This window comes from Amphiura filiformis, chromosome 1 (assembly GCF_039555335.1).
Source record: "Amphiura filiformis chromosome 1, Afil_fr2py, whole genome shotgun sequence".
Lineage (NCBI taxonomy): Eukaryota > Metazoa > Echinodermata > Ophiuroidea > Amphilepidida > Amphiuridae > Amphiura > Amphiura filiformis.
In genome coordinates this window covers 13,234,897-13,258,171 of record NC_092628.1, presented here as the reverse complement: position 1 = coordinate 13,258,171, position 23,275 = coordinate 13,234,897, and positions in this window count along the sequence as shown.

The window sequence follows — 23,275 nt, the reverse complement described above, 5'->3', positions numbered from 1 at the left end:
ATTTGTTTCAATTTTTGCTTCTTTATACCATGTCATTATGAAACAAAATGCTAATAAAATGACCGAGCAAGGTCAAAACTTCTTTATTCCTTTTAATGGACATTAACTGAATGGGAATCGGTGACATAAAAAGCAGTTGCGTAAAAAATATCTCCGCATGGATGAACAGATGAGGTATATCTTGATCTGGTCATTAAGATTTGACTGCCTTGGTCACTGAGCGTGGATGACACATACATGACAGAAAGATGTACCTACATTTCTTCATAAATGAAAATCTCAAAATGTGTTACTAATATTCAATGAAGAGAATGAAAAGATATGATTACTATGCCTATTCAAACACTGATGTTATGTTGTAAAGATCGGTAGCTATCAGTATGCATTCCAATAAGAACCACTAACCCAATACTAGAATGCTGTACTTGGGAATTATTGTTGTGCTCTTTCAAGTATGTTCTTGACTTTCAAAATTGAGAAATTTGGTGATTCAGTAAAGATAACCCAGGGGGACTAGGTACAAAAGACTATATGGGGATGTGCCGCAAACATAGGTCACATTTCCAGCCATTTGGTAGGCCTACTTTAATGAGTTCTGAGGCCAATTTTGGTATATGGATAGTTCATTTAAAAAATATCATCCCCCCCCCCCAAAAAAAATAAAAAGACCCAATTTTGCCTAACTGTAGCCAAAAATATTGGGAAAAGTTATAAAACCATGGCAATTTGGATTAAATTTGCCAAAAATTAAGACTTTTGGAAATTGGTATATGGATGGGTCCGCTTTCAAATTCTCAGCGACACAACCTATGCAAACTAAAAACTTGAGTTATACCCCCCCTTGAAGAATTTCAATATAGTCTTTGGTTTTCAGTTTTCATTCAGAATTGGCACCAGAATGTGCATTGCCTTGTTTGTTACACCTCTTTCAACTTATTAGTTTATTATTTATTTTATTATGCTCTATCATTGGTACATATCAACCTTAGACGGCATAGGGACGAAGACATCATGTACCATAGCAAAGGAAGGTACAATAACATCAAATTCAAATCTAAGATGCATCCCTTTAGTTTACAAATATCATATCTTTACAGTATCTATTAAAGAAAGAGAAAAACATAGGACTCCACAAATGGCCATAAGCCGTCTGCCACACGGGTCATTTCCCCTCCGTATTTTACCGGATTAGCGGCATTGAGTAGATGGATGGAGCGAGAGTGAGCGAGCGACCAGCAATGCAAAAGCACTCTCCGTCCGTAGTGTCGTCATCGTAATATGGGCGAGCAGGGGCTTGTTTGTAAGAGATTTACTCATAACTGTCAGATTTGAGTCGTCTCTTGGTATAGTAAACAAGCACATCGCTGGTAAGCATGTGGCTATTGGTTATTAATTTATCAATGATATATGGCAGGATGACAAATATTTTTTTCCACATCATCATGATACCTACCGCAAGAGCTGGATGGATTGAAATAGGTGATATGAAAACATCATTGAAAACAAACAAACTTTTTTTAACTATTCTTTTAATAAATCTTTAAAAATTAGTAGTTTATTGCTTGGAAAGAGCTTTTTGTCTGTAATATTATGTTCTGTTGGTGTTAGGCATTTGGTCAAAATTCTTTCATTGGAAATTATTTAATTTACTGTTCATGTCAGATTATTTTCAGTGTAAGCTGCCTATGGTTTGATTCAAGATGTACCAGCATAGAAGTTCTAGGAAAATTCCAATGCTGCTCTTTAAATTTACATAAAGAAATATGAGCAAAAACCTAGAAATTACAAATGCAGCAAGTTGAAATAGGTAATGATTTATTCAAAAGATTCTTTGGTACATTTTTCTTAACCGTAAACCTCCTTGACATCAGCGTGCCATAGCCTATGAAACCTATATAAAAGAAGCATAGAAAGTTAAAACAAATAGCCATCTTGAATTTGTTCTATGGTTCTGAAATAGACATTTTAAGGTCTCAAACTCTGGGATATTTAATTGTTGACTTTTTAAAGTTGATCTCAAGTACAAATATGCTTAGTATTGGTTCATTGTGGTCCTTTTGATATCACAATCTGTGCATGTACACAAATGTGTGCAAAAGAAACATGCATATTTTATTTCCTCTATAAAAGAGCCTTGCCATTTATTTTACAAATTAATACAACTTGTGAAATAATTATGTCATGATATCAAGGCTGCATGCACTCTTAACAACTGAAAAATATGAAATTAAATAAATAAATAGTTGCAAATCATCAAAGCATAGCATATCAATCGATAGCCAAAAGACCATACACGGCAAGGTCAGCTGATATTGTTCCAATTCCATTTGGTGACAGACACGAGGCACTTATGAATCCAATATTGTTTCTCCGGGAGAGTCGGTAGCGAAGTCAAGCGTTTTTTTGAAGTGGCTGCGTAAGTGGCTCATTAACCATTGGAGTGGAAGCGATGATATAGCAATTGAATGAGTAAGAAATGGACTCTCAGCATGTGATACCCATTGAATTGGGTTCCTTGTGAAATTGTGCTGGTTTATGAGAACTGGAATAGAAATTGATAGGGAAGTCCTGTAGCATAGATGAAGTGACCAAATTTGGTCTTGCACAGATGCCTGTATATATGAACCAAAGTACTCTAGCCACTGTCCACTCATTTCAGGCCTAGTATGTCATGATTTTTGGGGCAACCATACCTTTATTTATTTGTTTTTGTCTGTGTGCGTTGTATTACATAAAAAGGCCCCTTCCACAATAGGACTGGCATGCTGTGCTGCTCTACAAAAGGGCTTGGGGGCACTTAACTCAAATTATCATTAGGGTATGTTCCCCCAGAAAGACCCCTGTTTTTTTGACCATGCAGACCAAAAGATTCCTGAATTTTTCTCAAACAATAGCACTTTATTTCAACTCTAAAAGAATGCCAAATTGCTCATTCTCAAAGACCCACCATTCCCAGTTCCACAGGGAACATACTACCCAAAAAATGATGTTTCCCTCTCCCTCCCCTCACTCCTGGAATGGAAGAGTTATGAGCTTTCCTCATGAAATTGATTAGTGATGAGTATTATCATCATGTTAAACGTCATACAAAAAATATGCTAACATTACAGTAATAAAACAAGCAATTTACATTGTTTTCTCCCATTATTTTTCTTTTAAATTAGCATACAGCAATAGCAGACATATCTCAAATTGCAAACTGAAGAGTTTAAGGTCCTCATATTGTTTTTTGTCATTGGATGCAAAATGAATAACATAATTGAGGTCCTCTTTTTATTTTGTCAATTTTGTATCTGAAAAATATACCAAAGATGACATCTATAAAACTATTCAACCATGATGTTATTTTCCTTCAGTAGCTCACGTCAATTGACACTGGCATTTTTACAACTCCAAGCAACAATAGATATTTTCTTGTTTTGTTCTTAAATATTTTCATCCACGCAAATACCAGTCCCTGTTGTTTGTTTTATCCATTGTTTTATCTCCTTAATAGCCAATTTCAATGCTGTATCAATTTAAAGAGTAGTACAGAAAGGAATATGGAATGTCCATTGAAAGAATGAAAGTATAGATATTAACTCCCTCCACCGGTATCAACTGCAGATGACAGGTTTCAATTTTTTTTTTCCAAAAATTTCAGAATTGTACATTTTCATGACCATATTTGGAATCGGTATGAAAAATGCATTAAAATGAGTACAAACAAACCTAGTGTTGGTTCGGTGGTTCTTAAGATAACTCTTGATATTTAGAGAAAATATTGCAAAGCTTGGGACTTTTTATGTTGAAGCCTGTATGTCTAGCAGGCAGAGCATTATGAGTCGATTGGCCTAGCGGGAAATTACCAAAATGTGTCATAAAATGGGAGTAAATTGATGCGGCTTTATGATGATATTTCAAGGAATAAAAATGAACAAAAAACGGAACTAATAGTATTCTTTAGGTTAATTTTGTGAAGATTTTAAACTAAAAACAAATTGATTTTTATTTGTTATGAAGCGGATGCAAGTCGGTACATTTACGGACATGCTTTTTTTGTATTGTCTTTGAGGTATATTGGCAATGGCTACTTCTTTGTTTCCATTGTTATCGAAATTCTACCCCAGACCTCAAGGGAATTGGTGTGGTTTCTTTTTGCGATTTACGGAATCAACGATATCTTGTCACTAAGATTTCAATTTTTAATGCATTTTGTTTCTGATACAAAATGATACATCTCTATGCACGTTCACACGTATGGCTTTTTGCTTAAGCAAACGGTTCTCAAGCAAATCCGCTGTGTTAACTGTTTTGAGGATTCCAATCCACAAGTTGTTCTCAAATATATCCCCAAGAAATTTAGGGGCATTTTGAAATTCCCGGAGTGAACCGTGAATGCTATCGCACAACTTGCAGTTTAGGATTGACTTGGGAATCACAATTCTCAAGTACGCAAATCCTTGAGAATTCTATGGTTATCTGAGCACACCTTCTGTATCTTATAAGGGTGAAGATGATGCCTAAAGTGAAGGAGAAACTCCAAAGCCCTGTGGTGTGCTGTGTAGATGATTATCTAAACTCCTCATTGTCTTATGTATTCATTTAAAGGAAATAAATAGAAAATGAAGCAAGTTTGATTCATAGATTTTTTTCAAAACCTTTTGCAATGCTAATTTGTGTTTCCTCAATTGTTCTATATTAAAAAACCAGTAAAGCAGGATGATGTTAGAGGTGGTTAAAAGAAATGTTGCATTCTATTGACTTAATGCATAATGAAATTTGTGCAAAGTCCAACAAGAAATGCTTTGAAAAAAGTCATCTAAAAACACTAGCGGATGTCTTTAAAATGATGTTGTATATAAAAGATGTGGTATATATGAATCTTATGAAGTGTTTAATAATGAGAGAATTACATGTGTGTATATATTATTTTATATAACTTAAAATATTGCTTGAATATTATGTGGATTAAGAACTCAAAGAGGTGGATATTTGTTTATAGAGCATGTTTGCCTCTGAAATATTGGGAGTCCATGTAAGGCAACAAATAAAACAATCATGTTCTATGGTGGGTGGACTTTTAAAGAAGCTAAATGGCCGAAAAAATCGGAAAAAAAATCCCCCAGTAAAAACCAAAATAATGAAAATTCCCACTTTTTGCAGCAATTTTGCACAAAATTTGTTGATTTTGCCTCCCAAAAAAAATCCACTTTTCCCCATGCCCCCGAAAAAATTACTGGCGCCCCCCACTGCGGACATGTAGAACAGGTTTGTTTTATTTCATCGCCTAATGTCCAAATTTATTTACTGATATGGTTGATCAATCAATTGATATATCAAAACTTGGACCTATTTATAAATGAATGAATTATTGATTGAATGTTAATTTATTGTTTTATTGATAGATGATTAACTGATTGGTTGATCAATTGCTTGATCATCGATTCCATGATATCATTCTGTTGGCAAAAAAAATTAAAAGTTCTTATTATTTAAGTTAATGTTTGGGGGATTTTTGCAATTTATTATGATTGTATCATTTAAAGTGTACAATTGTAAAAAATTCCAGTTACAAGTCGGAAGTAATTTGGTTGTACGACCTTTAAATTTTGTATCAAATGTTACCAAGGTTAAAGATTTCTCAGAAATAGGCTACACAACTGTGTATATATTAAAGATCTTATTATGAATTTCTTGGTCCCACAAAGGTTATATTTGGAAAAACCATTATATTGATTTCTTCCAAAAAATTATTTTTAGAAGTTGTTCCTTCTTATGTTGCGTATATCTACAGTTGTTTGTCAATATTTTTCTTGAAAATCACGGCAAGCTTTATGTATTCACTGAGCCCCTAGTACCCAATGAAATTGGACACAAAAACTTTTGAAAAAAACCTTTTAAGTACCTGTTGTTTATGTGAACTCACCATGTGATGTTAAGATAGTTAATGCACATCGCAGATAAAGTTGTGTTTGTTTGCGTGGGAATATGATTAATAAGTGTATGTGTGTGTCATCCACGAAGATTACAGTAGATGTGGTTATTTTTTTGACGTCCTTTAATTTTCACCCTTTTGTATGCTTCTAAGCTGGCATGAAAATTTAAATTGTGGACACTAGTTATGTAACATTCAAGCCAAAGTGGGTCAATTTCTGTGTGATATAAATTACTTTTTCACTTTACTTTATATTTCGGAACAACAAAAAGAACAGGGTTGAACCCATCCAACGTGTTACATAATTATTTATTTTGGTCCGAACTGGCTAGAATATGCTGAAAGTTTCACCAAAATTTGATGAACATTTTTTTAAATTAATGTTGCAGACAATGATAATGGACTTTTCCAATTGAAATCCCTACACCCCCTATGGATGACATGACCTTAATCTCTCACACAGGGGGTGTGGATTTCAAATGGAGTCACCCATTCAGGTAACCCCATTTGAAAATTACACTCCCTGCGTGAGAGATTAAAGTTGTGACTTCCATAGGGGGAAGATTTCAACTGCAATGGCCTAATATACGTAAGATGGTGGGCAATTCTTTCTACATAATTATTAATTATGTCAATTTTCTTTTGTAACATTTTACCCGTCTAATTTATGTAGTATATAAGAGTATAGGTAAGCAGGAGGCAACTGTGTAAAACATTTTTCATCAAGCCAAAATATTTGACATTACAAAGGTGTGAAAAATAAATGATGTAAAAATAGCCACTTCTGTGGTGATATTCTGAACTTTGTTATCCATGTGCCTTTCAGTACGGCCAAAGTTGAAAGACGATACGTTTCTTGTTGTGATTTTTTTTTGCTTTTTTGTTGTTGGCATTATTTATATAAGTGTAGCAATGTGATCATGATATTCATAATTAGCACACATTTATGAATATATAGATTAACTTCTTTCCAACAATCTGGATAAATTTTTGTTTTAAACGCCATTGAAATAAAATTCAACTGATTCTGGAGGATAAACTGTAGAGATTCTCTGAAAATGATAATAATTTATTTTAGCCTTATCATATGAACAGTTAAGTTTTTTGTGCATACAACCTTTAGCAAAACATTTTTAAAGCAGATTCTAAGTTTTGCAAAATCAACATTGTATGTATACAAATTGCATAATGATCACTCTGAAAATCAAAATTATTTTATCAGTGGGGATTGTATCTACATCGTTAGCATAGATACAAGAAACCAATGCAAGAGTGGATTATCAGACCTGCCAACTGTCCCGCATTTTGCGGGACAGTCCCGCATTCCGAAGTTTAAAACCCCGAAAATGCGGGACGTCCCGCATTCTCGCATTTCCGTCCATTGAAAAAAAATCATTAAAAAAAACCAACAAATTGTCCGATATCGTCTGGCACGAAAGAATTGCGGCGGCGCTATACCTATTTAAATGCATTGAAAATGTGGTGGCGCTATTAAAAGCCTGATTAGCACGTGCTTGCGTGTTAAATTCACGTTGCCCATTGTAATACATTGGATATGTATGAACGTTGCCATTAAAAGGAGGCTATTATTTTCGCCTCATCGCTCGGTGCATGGTTCATTGATGCAACATTGTATAACCGATGAATTGCGTATCTTTTTCGGATTGGTGAAGAGGTTATTTTCAGCTTTTCACTGTGTCAATGTTTCCGAATTCGGAAGGTTCGTCGTAATTTCGTTGGAATTTTGGAAGATTTTTTAGTGTCCCGCATTTGGACTTTCAGGGGTTGGCAGGTCTGGATTATATACATTTAATCAGCCAGGCTACATTTACCACATGATGAACAACAAGAAACCAAACGCCTTACAATTTTGGCCTGAAATATTTTCTTTCAATTTGTCGTACCCGTATCTGATTAAAGCTTAACAAATAAGACGACAAGAGCCGAGTTATCTGTATTTTGGTAAAAAAATATCATTCATGCTGATAAATTGTTATGTAATAATTGTTAGTCTTGTGGAGCTCGAGATAAAAAAATGTTAACTTAGAGATGTGAACGGTCACCTGTCATAGATACTGTAGATAATGCTATATCACATGTGTTGTACAGTAACATAGATCTAGCACACTGTTTGTTGCCGCATTTAGTTTTATTTCAGCATAACAAGAGCGTGTGAGGGTCGAGATATTTTGATATTTTGAACTGATTGCTTTAAATTTTGTTATAAAAGGAAATTTGCTCCATATGTCAGAAATTACAGTGCTTAAGTTGTGGGGAAGAAAGTTTAATTTCAATATGAGGGCAATGTTTGGAAAACATGAGAAATCTCAATTATTTTGAAGTTTATATGCTGCACTCGTAGAAAAAAGGTTCTGGGGATTTTGCATACAGGACAGCTAAGGTTCAGTCTAGGAAATTGCATGAACCCCAAAACGGTTCTTTCTGACCCTTACAAAACCTTTTCAGGTCTAAAATTGTTCTCTTTGGCCGTCGTAGAACCTGTAGTTCTTTGTAGAACTATTTAAGGCTCTACATGCCGGACAGCTTAAGAACTTTTTTAAGTTCTTTGTGGAACTTTTTTTCTAAGAGTGTGTACCAGAAAGCTAGTGCTGTATTTTTCCTGGTGGAATCATGTGCCATTTTCGACATTATGTTTAGTTTATGCTTAAAAGGGCATCAGATGATAGCTTAATGATGACAAAGGGCACTTGGTGAAATCATCAGCTTGGTAACCAAATTGGAATATCTGCTATATTTTTTTCGCTCTCTTCAACACTTTCTTTACAATGTACCTGAAATAAATTAATGCTGATACATAAATAAAATATATCAAATTTGAAATTAATATATTGTGTTTTAAATCAATCACCCTGACACAGGTGTAACAAAAGAATTGTAAACATTTCTCTGCGGTTCAGTCTATAGGGATGATTTTTGTTGTTTTTGTTTATATATGAGTGCAATGCATTCTGGGTAAAAGCAAATGGGATTGCTGGAATCATTACTTATCATATTATGTAGTTTGCAAACTTGCAGAATTTGCCCAAATGGACTAAATCCATGGAATATGTGTGTGTTCTTAGGACGAAGGTACTTGTACTTATGAAGCAGGAATTTGCCGTAGTAATATGTACAAAACGCCGGTAAATGGAATGGCGATAGAACACCACGAAAAAAAATATGGTATAATATGTTATTTTGTTTATTTTCTGTTCATATAAAAACATTGTACATTTGTATTTGATGTCAAACAACTCACTTATAAAAATGGACTTTAAGTCGTTAAATTTCAGCATACAGGTGTATGAAAGTAACTTATAAAACTCATGTTGAAAGTTTCTTGATTAAAATGTTTACTTTTAGGGAATCTATTATTAGTGGACCTTCATCACAAAAAGGGATGATATTACCATTTTCAATTTTATGTTTGTTCACTTGTGTGATGGTTGAAAGGTTGATGGTAACAAAAATTAAAATTTATTTTAAGAAACCAAATATTTATTTATGTTTATTATTGGTATAGCCACCGTATAAATGGACATTTAATAATTATGCAAATTCACACAAGGTGATTTGCATAAATTACACAAATCAGGTGATTTGCATACTATAGTCTAAATATATTTGGCATGTAGGAAAGCATATTATTTTGCTCAAATTGCATATTATTATTGTGAAATGTCAGTGGTGTAGCCAGATATGTGATTGGGGGTGGGGAGCAAGTGACATTCTTGTGTCAGAAGCCAGGGGAGGGGGCAGGGCCAGGGGAAGATGTAATGTTCTCCACAGATATCCTGTATAAACTTCAATGAGGAGGACATAAATGATAGGGGTCAATACACTCTACCCTGCCTGTTTCATGAACCAATAGCTAAATTGGGCTATTCCAGTTTAAATCCATACACCCTTATGGAAGACATAACCATAATCTTCCACACAGGGAGTGTGAATTTTAAATGGGGTTACCTGAATGGGTGACTCCATTTGTAATCTACACCCCCTGTGTGGGAGATTATGGTCATGTCTTCAATAGGGGTGTATGGATTTCAACTGAATAGCCCATTAGCTCACAATTCAAGCCCCCCCCCCCCCCACTATACCCCTCCCCTCCCTCCCTTTCTGGCTACACCACTGATACTAAATTGTGTGCATGTGATGATATAGGCCAAAGAGGCCCTGCCTGGTGTATGTATGAAATGAATTACTTGGTTGTATACTACAGTCAATAAAATTATACTGAAAATGTCACTGTAAAAATAATGGTACTTTTGTCTGTTATCATCTTTTTCAATGTGGTATAGCAAGAAAATACTTTGGTTTTTGTTACTGCACACGTTAATAAAGTCCCAACGTATGCTCGCGTAAATTGACATAAGCATGCGCCAGTCACGCAATGCGCAACTAGTGTAAGTGCTGCCCCCAACTACGTTCATGTCATTTTACATCAATACACAATGTTATGAGTCTCAGTTTTTCGCCTACTATAAGTCAAACAAACTTTCACAAGAAACAGATGCTTTTTGTGTAGAACTACTAGCTTAAACTTGTATGAATTGCATGAAAAGGGGAGAAAAAAATAAGTTACCATGGTAACATCAATTGGTAGCCTATTTATCCATCAAACTTGAGTTTTAACCGGTGGCATTGTAAACAACCAATATAGTAATCATTGCAATGTGTCGCATATAAAAAAGAACAATAAAGTAAAAAGCTTTAACCTATACTGCAAGCTTGGCTACCAATAGTAACAATTGCATGTTCTGTAAGTCACAAACAAAAAAATCAAATCAAAGTTACATTGTGAACTTGAATAAAACAAACGACATGTGATCACATCGAGCAACCAACGGCAGACATAAAGAACAGATAAGCCGTAGACCCATGCAACTGGTCATGCACGGTCGTGATTCAAGGCTACGGAAGTCAGCTCGATACTATAGTAGCAAATAAGCACTAAATAAGGGGAAATTAAACTAAAAGCCAAGCAGTGTGCCAGAGTGGCTGTTTAATTAACACTGCCGGTAATACACTAGAGGTCTGTGATTAAACCCTGGAGGTTATCGACTCGCTGACCAAGATTTTGTTCCTGTTGAAAAAGGTAAAAACAGGGAAAAAGAGTAATAACTGGGGGCTAAATCAAAAGGAACAATAGTTCACCTTTTTGGTCCATGTTAATTTGGTCTTGTTCAACTATACTGCTGCTATCTAATATTTCACATTTATACAATAAATAAATATGAACTTATTTGAATCTACACTTCAACTACTATCAGATTCATTCTACCAATAGTGTTCTGATTTCATACAATTTTACATATTTTTTTGGCTTATAAATGATAAATTTTACCATGTCTTGTGTTCGCCCTTCATATGCTAAGGGTTAATGCCCATAAGGTCACGTGAAGCCTATAGGCATAATACAACAAGCAAACAGATTTTTGAATGTTAGTAGCATTTTGATTTTAATTGAGTTGATTGCTACAAGTGCTTGTGGCCACCCCTTTTCAGATACCTCTGCTCAACTTTGCATACTATATTTGCTGTGAAACCTTTTTGACACAACCTTGGCATGATTGTACCAGATTTTATCAAAGTAAAATTGTACAGAATGTTTACAACAAGTTCAAAATGTTCACGATGATGATAATTTTGCATAATATCAACTGTGCTTTTTGCAATTTGGATAATTGAATAAGATATGATGCCACTTTCAGGTTTTTTTTAGCCTGAATGGAGGCTCTTGTAAAGTGAACAGCACAAATTCAGGCAGGAGGATTTTCAGGCTAAAGCCTGAATTCAAATTTGGTCCAAATTTCAGCACTTTCTTTTAATTTAGCCCGTTAAGTTGGGCCTTTTTAGCCTAGTTTCAGTGCTTTTTCAGGTTTTTTCATGGATGATCATTCTCATATGGCATGCCTGCAAATTAATGTACTATTACCAATTTTCACCAATTTCAGGCATACACTTTTATTGCATGTTACCATTGGCAGCTTGGTGAGATTCATACATATGTCTGAACATAAGGACACAAGTTATGCAACATATGAATGAATTGCAATTTTGGATATATATAGGCCTATGTAGTAAGCTTTCTGTAATTGACATTTAGTTACCAGGTAACCAATGCACTTTTAAACAGCAAAATGCCTCATGTAACTTAACAAACTATACTGAAGCAGTCCCCACCACCTGAAGGCACACACCGATCATCTACAATAGTAATTTACAGGAACCACCTAGTCGTCCATCCTCCAGCCCCTCCCCTGGGCTGTTGCTCCATGCCTCTAACCAACAGCCCCTCCCTTGGGCTGTTGCTTCATGTCTCAAACCAACAGCCCCTACCCCAGGGCTGTTGTTCACTGTCAGTCCCTCCAACCAACACCCAGTGGCTGCAATCACTGTAAACTTTGTCCGATTAGAAAAGTTCATTGTGATAAGTTAACAAGTATAGTGCATGTAACAACATAGTTGTGGGCTATATTGTGTAAGTGTGTTGTCATTATCTATCAATCAAAAAATTTGGGGTTATTGAGCTTTTTTAAGGCCATACAGAAGATTTTTGCTTGCCCTTAACAATATTTTACATATTAGCATCAAGACATGAACATTTCAAGTAACATCTTTGGTAGATGTTCCTAATGACCTTAAAAGTGTGTATTCACAATGTTCTGATGTGGAAGGACATGATTAGAGTTTGATTGGTTTCAAATGGACAGAAAACTGCTTTTATGTATCTTATTATGTGTTGTTATAATACGGAAATGCCTATAGCTTAAATAGCTTCAATTTAATGATAGGTCAATGTGTATGTAGGTAAGTATGTGTTAGGTTGAAAACATCAAGAGTCACCGATCCAGTTGTAGTATCATCCGTGTGTTACTAATCTTTGAGTTTCGAGTCTCATTTTTAGAGTTTTGAGTCTTGAATTTCGAGACTCCAGTTTGAGTCTGGCGTTTTGAGTCTCGAGTTTCAAATTTCTAGTCTTGAGTTTCAAATTTGGAAACTCAAGACTCAAAATTTGAAACTCGAGACTCGATATTTGAAACTCGAGACTCAAAACTTGATACTTGAAATTTGAAACTCGAGATTCAAGACTCGAAACTCAAGACTCAACATTTGAAACTCAAAATTTGAAACTCAAGACTCGATATTTGAAACTCGAGACTCAAAACTTGATACTCGAAATTTGAAACTCAAGATTCAAAACTCAAGACTCAAAATTTGAAACTCAAGACTCGAAATTTGAAACTCAAGACTCGATATTTGAAACTCGAGACTCAAAACTTGATACTCGAAATTTGAAACTTGATTCAAAACTCGAGACTCAAAACTCAAGACTCAAAATTTCAAACTCTAGACTCAAAATTTGAAACTCAAGACTCGAAATTTGAAACTCGAGACTCGAAACTTGAGAGTCAAATTTGAAATTCGAGATTCAAAACTCAAGACTCAAAACTCAAGACTCAAAATTCGAAAAATGAGACTCAAAACTCCAAGATTTGCAACACACCTATCATCCACACAGTAATACATCACTATTGTTTCACATGCCTAAAGATGTCACTGTGGTTACCATTATTTGAACACTTGTACAGCTAAAGCTCATGGGTTCAATTCCTTACTCATTTGGGGTCCAACTCTTTATCACACGCATACCTTGGTATATGTTGTAGGAGGTTACTTGCCAAAGAATGGAGTGGTCAGGGTTTATCAAAGTCCCCATACCCATCTGTATGATCAAGTGGGCTACTCCCATTACATGAGAGAAGACTGGTTTTTACTCATAATCAGTGATACCCTGCTACTTCTGGTGGGAGATTACTCGCATAACAAAGGAGAGTTCACAGGTTCAAATTTTTACTCAACAAAGGAGAGGTCAGGGGTTCAAATTTTTACTCATCGGACACATTCCTTGCTACCTCAGGTGGAAGTTTAGTCACATCATGCACATCAAGAAGTTCCTCATACTTTATCAGACATATATATTGCCACCTCAGATGGAAGATATTGTACCCTATAACTAGTAGAGATCAGGTGTTCTATTCCTTCCTGATCAGACCGTGGTACCTCATGTGGAAAATATTCACATACCAACAAAGTTCAGGGTTCAATTCCTTGTTACATCAGGCAGGAAATATTGGAAGCTCAATTCTTTGTACTCGTGGGAGAGCACTTATTTTCTAGTTCATTATACTATTTCTTACTAGGGAGATACCTGGCTACCTCAGATAGAAGGTACTCACACAACAAGGGGAAAGTGTGCTGTTCAATTCCTTAGTCAACAGACCCATACCATTCTACCTCAGGTGGAGACTTACATACTAAGGCAGAGACTTACATAATAAGGCAGGGACGGAGGGGGGAACAGTCATACGAGGAAAGACTCTGTACTTTAGAACTCATCAAACTCAATCACAGAAGGACTTATATATCAATATGTTTTGCATGTTCATGTCTAATTAGTACTCATGTCTTTTATTTTTGTAGGTGGAGTGTAAATGAACGGCATGGAAATCTCATTTTTTAACAGGAAATCACAGCCAAAACAGATGCATTTAAAAACACATTGCTTGTTTCTTTTCCAGCCATATGGTCAAATATAAATAATGATATCAGGAATTCACTTGTCACGTGCACCTTTACCACATTTAAAAAACAACTCAGGGCTTTTCTAAACAACAGCTCATAGCTTCAACTTCAATTTTTTCCATCATCGTAGCCATTTTTTCTTGTCTCTTGTGTTAAATTGTATATAACTTTTGTGTAAACTTATTTTGAGGTTTGCTGAGTTGGGGGCACTGCGCCTTTTGGCGACAGTGCTTTCCTGTGCTTTTCAGTGCTCCCTGGCAGCTCAGGAGGCCTCCTTTATGTTATTTTCTATTTTTGATGTTTGTTGCCAAATGAATAAAATTAAAATTAAAATTAAAATTGTTATTTCTTACACTCACCAGATATACATTTTGACCATGTTCACATAGAATCTGAACACCTTTGTTTGTAGCTCTGGTGAAAAACAGATGTGTTTTATTTCCATTCTTGAGACACGTATACCTGGTATAGTATCTCAGGTAGTAAAGCATACACCTCACTCGGGCTTGAATTCGGACACATATGCTTCTGTTGTTTAAAGGCTAGAGCATGAATACGCACAGCAAGAGGTTCAATTCCTCCTGATATAGCTGTGTTGGTATATAGCTGAGGTAATAGCAAGGAAGGCCCCAGGTTCAATTCCACTCGGCGCACTGTGGAAGAGCATATGGCCTAATGACCTAAAAAGATCTAAAAATGGAAAGGTACTGGCCTGAACAAGGGAAAGATCAGAAGTTCAAGTCATCACTCAGTCGCACCACACATGCATGTGAAAGAGCAGTCACAGTACAAGGGGTTCAATTCTGAGGTTCAATTCCTTGGACGCATACTGAATAATTACGCAACTTTGATTTTGTTATAGTTCATTCCCTGAAGCATAGAACGTTAAATTTAATTACTAGCTGTCTTTATCGGTGATCATCTTAATGAGTTCTGGCTCAATTAAAGTAATTAATAAAACACAACAATCAAGGCCAAATATTGCCACCACAGCTTACTCGAGGAGCATAAATTTATTTTTCCCGCGAGCACCATTTTCACCCCTAATGGACTTGAATGTTCAAACATTCAACCCCACGAGAAGTGAAAATGATGCTTGTGTATATATGGGATCGGTTCTATATTGAGACAGTTCAGCTAGTGCTATGAAATCAGTGGCGTAGCGGGGAGCGGAGGTCAAACTGCTCCCTGCAGAAAATGGGGAAGTAAAGGGATAAAATGGGGAAGGCAAAGAGTAAACATGGTAAAGTGTCCTTAAAATGACTAAAAATGGGACAAAAATTTAGGTCAAATCCTGGCTACGCTACTGTATGAAATGAGCGGTATAGTTTATACCTTAGGGAAGTGAGAAATGATGCAAACTGAAAATGAAATTCTGCTCAGGGGATATTAAAAGTGATCTTTGAAGTCAACGCGCGACGGACTAAAACGGAGGAGTAAAATGAAACCTTAGGGAAACTAACGGCATCACCATGGCATGGCAAGGAATTGAGTTAGCATCCCTCGTCATATATACTTCCACATCTTTCCTAATCTTCACATCTTCTCCTCCCTCTTTTCCTCTTCAGATTAAGGTAGTTCTTGCATTATTAGCACGATAATTTTTTTCGGGAGCATGGGAGTAAATAGTGGAAAGTTCAATTATTTTCGTTTTGAAACACCACACTGCCACCCATCTCCCTCCTTTCCCGTGGCGCTGACGAAGAAAAACACCAGCTTCTGGAATAATTTATCACATTTTATCACGATGCATGTCTACCCGTTGCATTTAGTGCACCGGCCTAGAGATTAAAAGGTCCTGGGTTTAACCATATTCGAAGAATGTCGATTTTACAACTGTATACATGTAAAAATATTTATTAATTTATTTCAGAAAGGAAAATTCCGTGGTCTTCGTCGCCTTAAAGTCTCATCACTCTGATTTTCAAACAGTTTCTGCGTGTCTATGCAGCCCGTATGATAAACTTCTCTGTCGTCAAATTTTGAGTTAGGGCATATACAGCTAGTTTTTAATTTGCAATATTTTCTAATTGTGTCATGCAAGCAATCAGTAAAAGCCATGTCCTATGTGACCCGGAGTCAATCGAGGAGGAAAATTGTTGTTGCTTGGAGAATGATTCACAGCCTTCCCATCATACTTTGCGTCTTATCCAAATGTGTTGCCAAGATTTTGTACATGAACTGTATAATGCATTTGTAATTCCTACAAGTTAACTCTTTGAAGTGTAAATTTAACTCCTTTTTACCCTTTTAAATATGGAATTTCATCGAGAAAGCAACATATAGATGATTTAAAGCGGGTCGGAGGAGAGCATGACCTAATGGTGTTTGCATTCGAATAGTGAGGCAAATAAAGCGGACACACAAGAGGAATGGTATGGTTCTATAAAGGAAATGCCAACGCTCGACCTGTGGAAATGCGATTATTGGCTTCCTTGACTCATTTTCTATAAGATCAATGTATTAAAATGAACAGCACATTGTATATTTTTAATTATGCCATTCCATTTAATTATGCCATTCATATTAAAATTACAACTTCTCAATCTATTATCAGTAAGCCTGGATCGTTCGAAGTTATGTGGCTTTTGGTTTAGGTTGGTTGGTCAGGATGGCGGTTGGTTGGCCGCTGGTTGATGTTGGTTTTCGTGATGTTATTTTCTGATGTTGTTGATTAGTTTATTTATGTATAAGCAGGCATGTTACAATTTTAAGGTTATAATTAGTGCAGTGAAGTGTCAGTATGCAATCAGGTTCATCATGATCAACGGCACGCTTATTTTTCTATGGTATGGTTCTGAATTACAAACTGAAATTGGGTTTTTTTAAACACATCTGATATGCGCAAGGCATTCTGGGGCACCTAAAACCAATCTTCGTCTGTTTCTACTAGCCGAGAAAATTAAATTGTCCCGTCTTTGTTGATTAATCGGCCGGCCCAGAACGCTCATCTCACAGTAGCTGCATAGATGAAGTTATTTTTGCGGTAGAAACTGTATGCATGCGATGATATTGCTGCATACTTGCAATCACATTCCAGGCCTCCTTCGCTCATACGAAAGTGCAGAGATGTCTTTTCAAGAAGTCCCAATCATGTTCATTTTTGTGATAAAATATCTCAAAATATATTTATATAATTTCACATCCCATTTTTTTAGCGAACTTTCGGCTATCAGACTTTTTATTATCAAATTTTAAAATATTTTAACTGTCTTTATCATTATAATTATATTGGACTTAAATTAAGAAGCTGTAGCTGTAGTGTTTGGTGTTTTGTTCTGCATGCCATAGTCAGAGGATTCACTATTCCTTATAAATGAAAATAGGAGAAACCTTGCTAACAACATGAGCTATTGATGACAATGACACTAAAAATAGCTATATCTACAATACTGCAATTAAAGCAAAGTATAGGTAGGTTACATGAGCCGACTCGCATCAAAGCAGATCATCCAATAATTTTAACGACTTTCCCTGCAGCACGAATCTTGTAATAATTGTGACGTAACAGTTAAAGCGTCGCGTATATACGCGCGCGTCGCGCTTTAATGGCTTGTATGCGACAGGTATCCATGGATTCAGTAAACAAAACAGGCGCGAAATTCACCCATACCTTGTTGCGGCTTTCCTCAGGTTTGTCGAAGGTAGGCTCTTGTGCCATTATTTCACTTTGATATCTTGATTTTGATAGATGTTTTGTGTATCAGACGCCATGCAGCGACCAGCTATCGATCGTAGATACCCTTTTGGGTATCCTGACTACGTTTGCATCCTGAATTGGCCTAAGATGACTTTGAAAAGTCTTCCTTGGACTGATAAGGATAATTCCGTCTCGGACTCCGATGAGTTTGAAAGTGTTCGTTCTACATCACCGGCACCCGTTCGAAGTGAGATTTTGTTCGATCAGCATAAGTCTCCGGTTCGATTCCAGGATGAGTGGATTGATTGCAACGTTCATCCCCAGAAGAATTTGTCTTCCGATTCGGGTAGCAGTGATGGATCTTCGTCTCCAAGCAGTCAACGAGTCAACACAGTGAGTGATTGTCGACGGATCGTGAAGAATCGCTCTTTGGGTACTCTGAAACGAAAGAAGTTTTCTTACCACCAAACTTCTCTTCTGCCTCAGAAACGTCGACGAGTTGGTGCTTCCAACGATTGGGTAAAGTTAATTTCTGGTGCCGTTAATATTCCGTTTCGTGTTGTTTATTAGGGGTATTTTTGTGCTATCAGGGGTAGTTTTGCTTCATCCACAGTGTTTTCAGGGGTAGATTTACTTCATTCACAGTGCTATCACGAGTAGTTTTACTTCATATCCACAGTGCTTTCAGGGGTAGTTTTACTTCATCCACAGTGTTATCAGGGGTAGATTTACTTCATTCACAGTGCTATCAGAGGTAGTTTTACTTTATCCACAGTGCTATCACGGGTAGTTTTACGTCATCCACGGTGCTTTCAGGGGTAGTTTTACTTTATTCACAGTGCTATCAGGGGTAGTTTTACTTCATCCACAGTGATATCAGGGGTAGTTTTACTTCATCCACAGTTCTATCAGGGGTAGTTTTACTTCAATCACAGTGCTATCAGGGGTAGTTTTACTTCATCCACAGTGCTATCAGGGGTAGTTTTGCTTCATCCATAGTGCTATCAGGGGTAGTTTTACTTCATCCACAATGCTATCAGGGGTAGTTTTACTTTATTCACAGTGCTATCAGGGGTAGTTTTACTTCATCCACAGTGCTATCAGGGGTAGTTTTACTTCATCCACAATGCTATCAGGGGTAGTTTTACTTCATTAACAGTGCTATCAGGGGTAGTTTTACTTCATCCACAGTGCTATCAGGGGTAGTTTTACTTCATCCACAGAGCTATCAGGGGTAGTTTTACTTCATCCACAGTGCTAACAGGGGTAGTTTTACTTCATTCACAGTGCTATCAGGGGTGTTTTTGCTGCTAACACTATAGGAGTAGTTTTACTTCATCCATAGTGCTATCAGGGGTAGTTTTACTTCATCCACAATACTATCAGGGGTAGTTTTACTTCATCAACAGTGCTACTATCCAGGTAGTTTTACTTCATCCACAGTGTTATCAGAGGTAGTTCTACTTCAAGGGTAGTTTTACTTCATCTACAGTGCTATCAGGGGTAGTTTTACGTCATCCACAATGCTATCAGTGGTAGTTTTACTTCATTCACAGTGCTATCGGGGGTAGTTTAACTTCATACACAGTGCTATCACACAGGGGTAGTTTTACTTCATCCATAGTGCTATCAGGGGTAGTTTTACTTCATCCACAATGCTACCAGGGTTAGTTTTACTTTATTCACAGTGTTATCAGGGGTAGTTTTACTTCATCCACAGTGCTAACAGGGGTAGGTTTACTTTATCCAGAGTGCTATCAGGGGTAGTTTTACTTCATCCACAGTGCTATCAGAGGTAGTTTTACTTCATCCAGAGTGCTATCAGGGGTAGTTTTACTTCATCCACAGGTATCCATGGATTCAGTAAACAAAACAGGCGCGAAATTCACCCATACCTTGTTGCGGCTTTCCTCAGGTTTGTCGAAGGTAGGCTCTTGTGCCATTATTTCACTTTGATATCTTGATTTTGATAGATGTTTTGTGTATCAGACGCCATGCAGCGACCAGCTATCGATCGTAGATACCCTTTTGGGTATCCTGACTACGTTTGCATCCTGAATTGGCCTAAGATGACTTTGAAAAGTCTTCCTTGGACTGATAAGGATAATTCCGTCTCGGACTCCGATGAGTTTGAAAGTGTTCGTTCTACATCACCGGCACCCGTTCGAAGTGAGATTTTGTTCGATCAGCATAAGTCTCCGGTTCGATTCCAGGATGAGTGGATTGATTGCAACGTTCATCCCCAGAAGAATTTGTCTTCCGATTCGGGTAGCAGTGATGGATCTTCGTCTCCAAGCAGTCAACGAGTCAACACAGTGAGTGATTGTCGACGGATCGTGAAGAATCGCTCTTTGGGTACTCTGAAACGAAAGAAGTTTTCTTACCACCAAACTTCTCTTCTGCCTCAGAAACGTCGACGAGTTGGTGCTTCCAACGATTGGGTAAAGTTAATTTCTGGTGCCGTTAATATTCCGTTTCGTGTTGTTTATTAGGGGTATTTTTGTGCTATCAGGGGTAGTTTTGCTTCATCCACAGTGTTTTCAGGGGTAGATTTACTTCATTCACAGTGCTATCACGAGTAGTTTTACTTCATATCCACAGTGCTTTCAGGGGTAGTTTTACTTCATCCACAGTGTTATCAGGGGTAGATTTACTTCATTCACAGTGCTATCAGAGGTAGTTTTACTTTATCCACAGTGCTATCACGGGTAGTTTTACGTCATCCACGGTGCTTTCAGGGGTAGTTTTACTTTATTCACAGTGCTATCAGGGGTAGTTTTACTTCATCCACAGTGATATCAGGGGTAGTTTTACTTCATCCACAGTTCTATCAGGGGTAGTTTTACTTCAATCTCTACTATAATGTAGTTTTTACTTCATCCACAGTGCTATCAGGGGTAGTTTTGCTTCATCCATAGTGCTATCAGGGGTAGTTTTACTTCATCCACAATGCTATCAGGGGTAGTTTTACTTTATTCACAGTGCTATCAGGGGTAGTTTTACTTCATCCACAGTGCTATCAGGGGTAGTTTTACTTCATCCACAATGCTATCAGGGGTAGTTTTACTTCATTAACAGTGCTATCAGGGGTAGTTTTACTTCATCCACAGTGCTATCAGGGGTAGTTTTACTTCATCCACAGAGCTATCAGGGGTAGTTTTACTTCATCCACAGTGCTAACAGGGGTAGTTTTACTTCATTCACAGTGCTATCAGGGGTAGTTTTACTTCATCCACAGTGCTAACACTATAGGAGTAGTTTTACTTCATCCATAGTGCTATCAGGGGTAGTTTTACTTCATCCACAATACTATCAGGGGTAGTTTTACTTCATCAACAGTGCTACTATCCAGGTAGTTTTACTTCATCCACAGTGTTATCAGAGGTAGTTCTACTTCAAGGGTAGTTTTACTTCATCTACAGTGCTATCAGGGGTAGTTTTACGTCATCCACAATGCTATCAGTGGTAGTTTTACTTCATTCACAGTGCTATCGGGGGTAGTTTAACTTCATACACAGTGCTATCACACAGGGGTAGTTTTACTTCATCCATAGTGCTATCAGGGGTAGTTTTACTTCATCCACAATGCTACCAGGGTTAGTTTTACTTTATTCACAGTGTTATCAGGGGTAGTTTTACTTCATCCACAGTGCTAACAGGGGTAGGTTTACTTTATCCAGAGTGCTATCAGGGGTAGTTTTACTTCATCCACAGTGCTATCAGAGGTAGTTTTACTTCATCCAGAGTGCTATCAGGGGTAGTTTTACTTCATCCACAGTGCTATCAGGGGTAGTTTTACTTCATCCACAATGCTATCAGGGGTAGGTTTACTTCATTCACAGTGCTATCAGGGGTAGTTTTGCTTCATCCACAGTGTTATCAGGGGTAGATGTACTTCATTCACAGTGATAACAGGGGTAGTTTTACTTCATCCACAGTGCTAACAGGGGTAGTTGTTTTACTTCATCCAGAGTCCCAGCAAACACAAAAACGTTTTTAAAACGTTTTAAATAAGCTATATTTTGGCTTTTGGTTTAAGTAAAAACGTTTTAATAACATTAAAATGTCGGGTTATATAAAGGTCATGATATCGATAACGTTTTAAAACGTTTTGTATGAAAACACACTACAACAATATTTTTAAATGTTTTCAAAAAATGTTATTGTAAACTATTTTTGCAAACATTTTTGCCAAATATTGTGTCAATATTTAAATAACATTATGTTAAAATATTTTAACCCAGCAAACACAGAAATGTTCTTAAAATGTTTTTTTCAAAATCTTTTAATAACATTTAAATGTCGGGTTATATAAAGGTCATGAAAACGTTTATAAAACGTTATTGAAAATATTTTGGGCAAACATTTTTCGCAAAATATTTTTTCAACCCCAAAATAACATTTTGTTTAGAATGTTTTGTATCAAGTTTTCAAGAATGTTTTTGGAATGTTATTAAAACGTTTTTATACCCTTTATATAACCCGACATTTAAACGTTTTCTGTTTTGCTTTTTGTTTGCTGAGCAGTAGACTATCAAAAAATGTTTTTTTAAGGTTATGAAAACGTTTTATACTCTTAATATACCCTTTATATAACCCGACATTTAAGCGTTTTCTGACAACCTTTTCTAACCTTTTGCGAATGATGTCGAAAACGTTTTGTGTTTGCTGGGGTGCTACCAGGAATAGTTTTACTTCATCCACAATGCTATCAGGTGTAGTTTTACTTCATCCACAGTGCTATCAGGGGTAGTTTTACTTCATCCACAATGCTATCAGGGGTAGTTTTACTTCATTAACAGTGCTACCAGGGGTAGTTTTACTTCATCCACAGTGCTATCAGGGGTAGTTTTACTTCATCCACAGAGCTATCAGGGGTAGTTTTACTTCATCCACAGTGCTAACAGGGGTAGTTTTACTTCATTCACAGTGCTATCAGGGGTAGTTTTACTTCATCCACAATGCTACCAGGGTTAGTTTTACTTTATTCACAGTGTTATCAGGGGTAGTTTTACTTCATCCACAGTGCTATCAGGTGTAGTTTTACTTCATCCACAATGCTATCAGGTGTAGTTTTACTTCATCCACAGTGCTATCAGGTGTAGTTTTACTTCATCCACAATGCTATC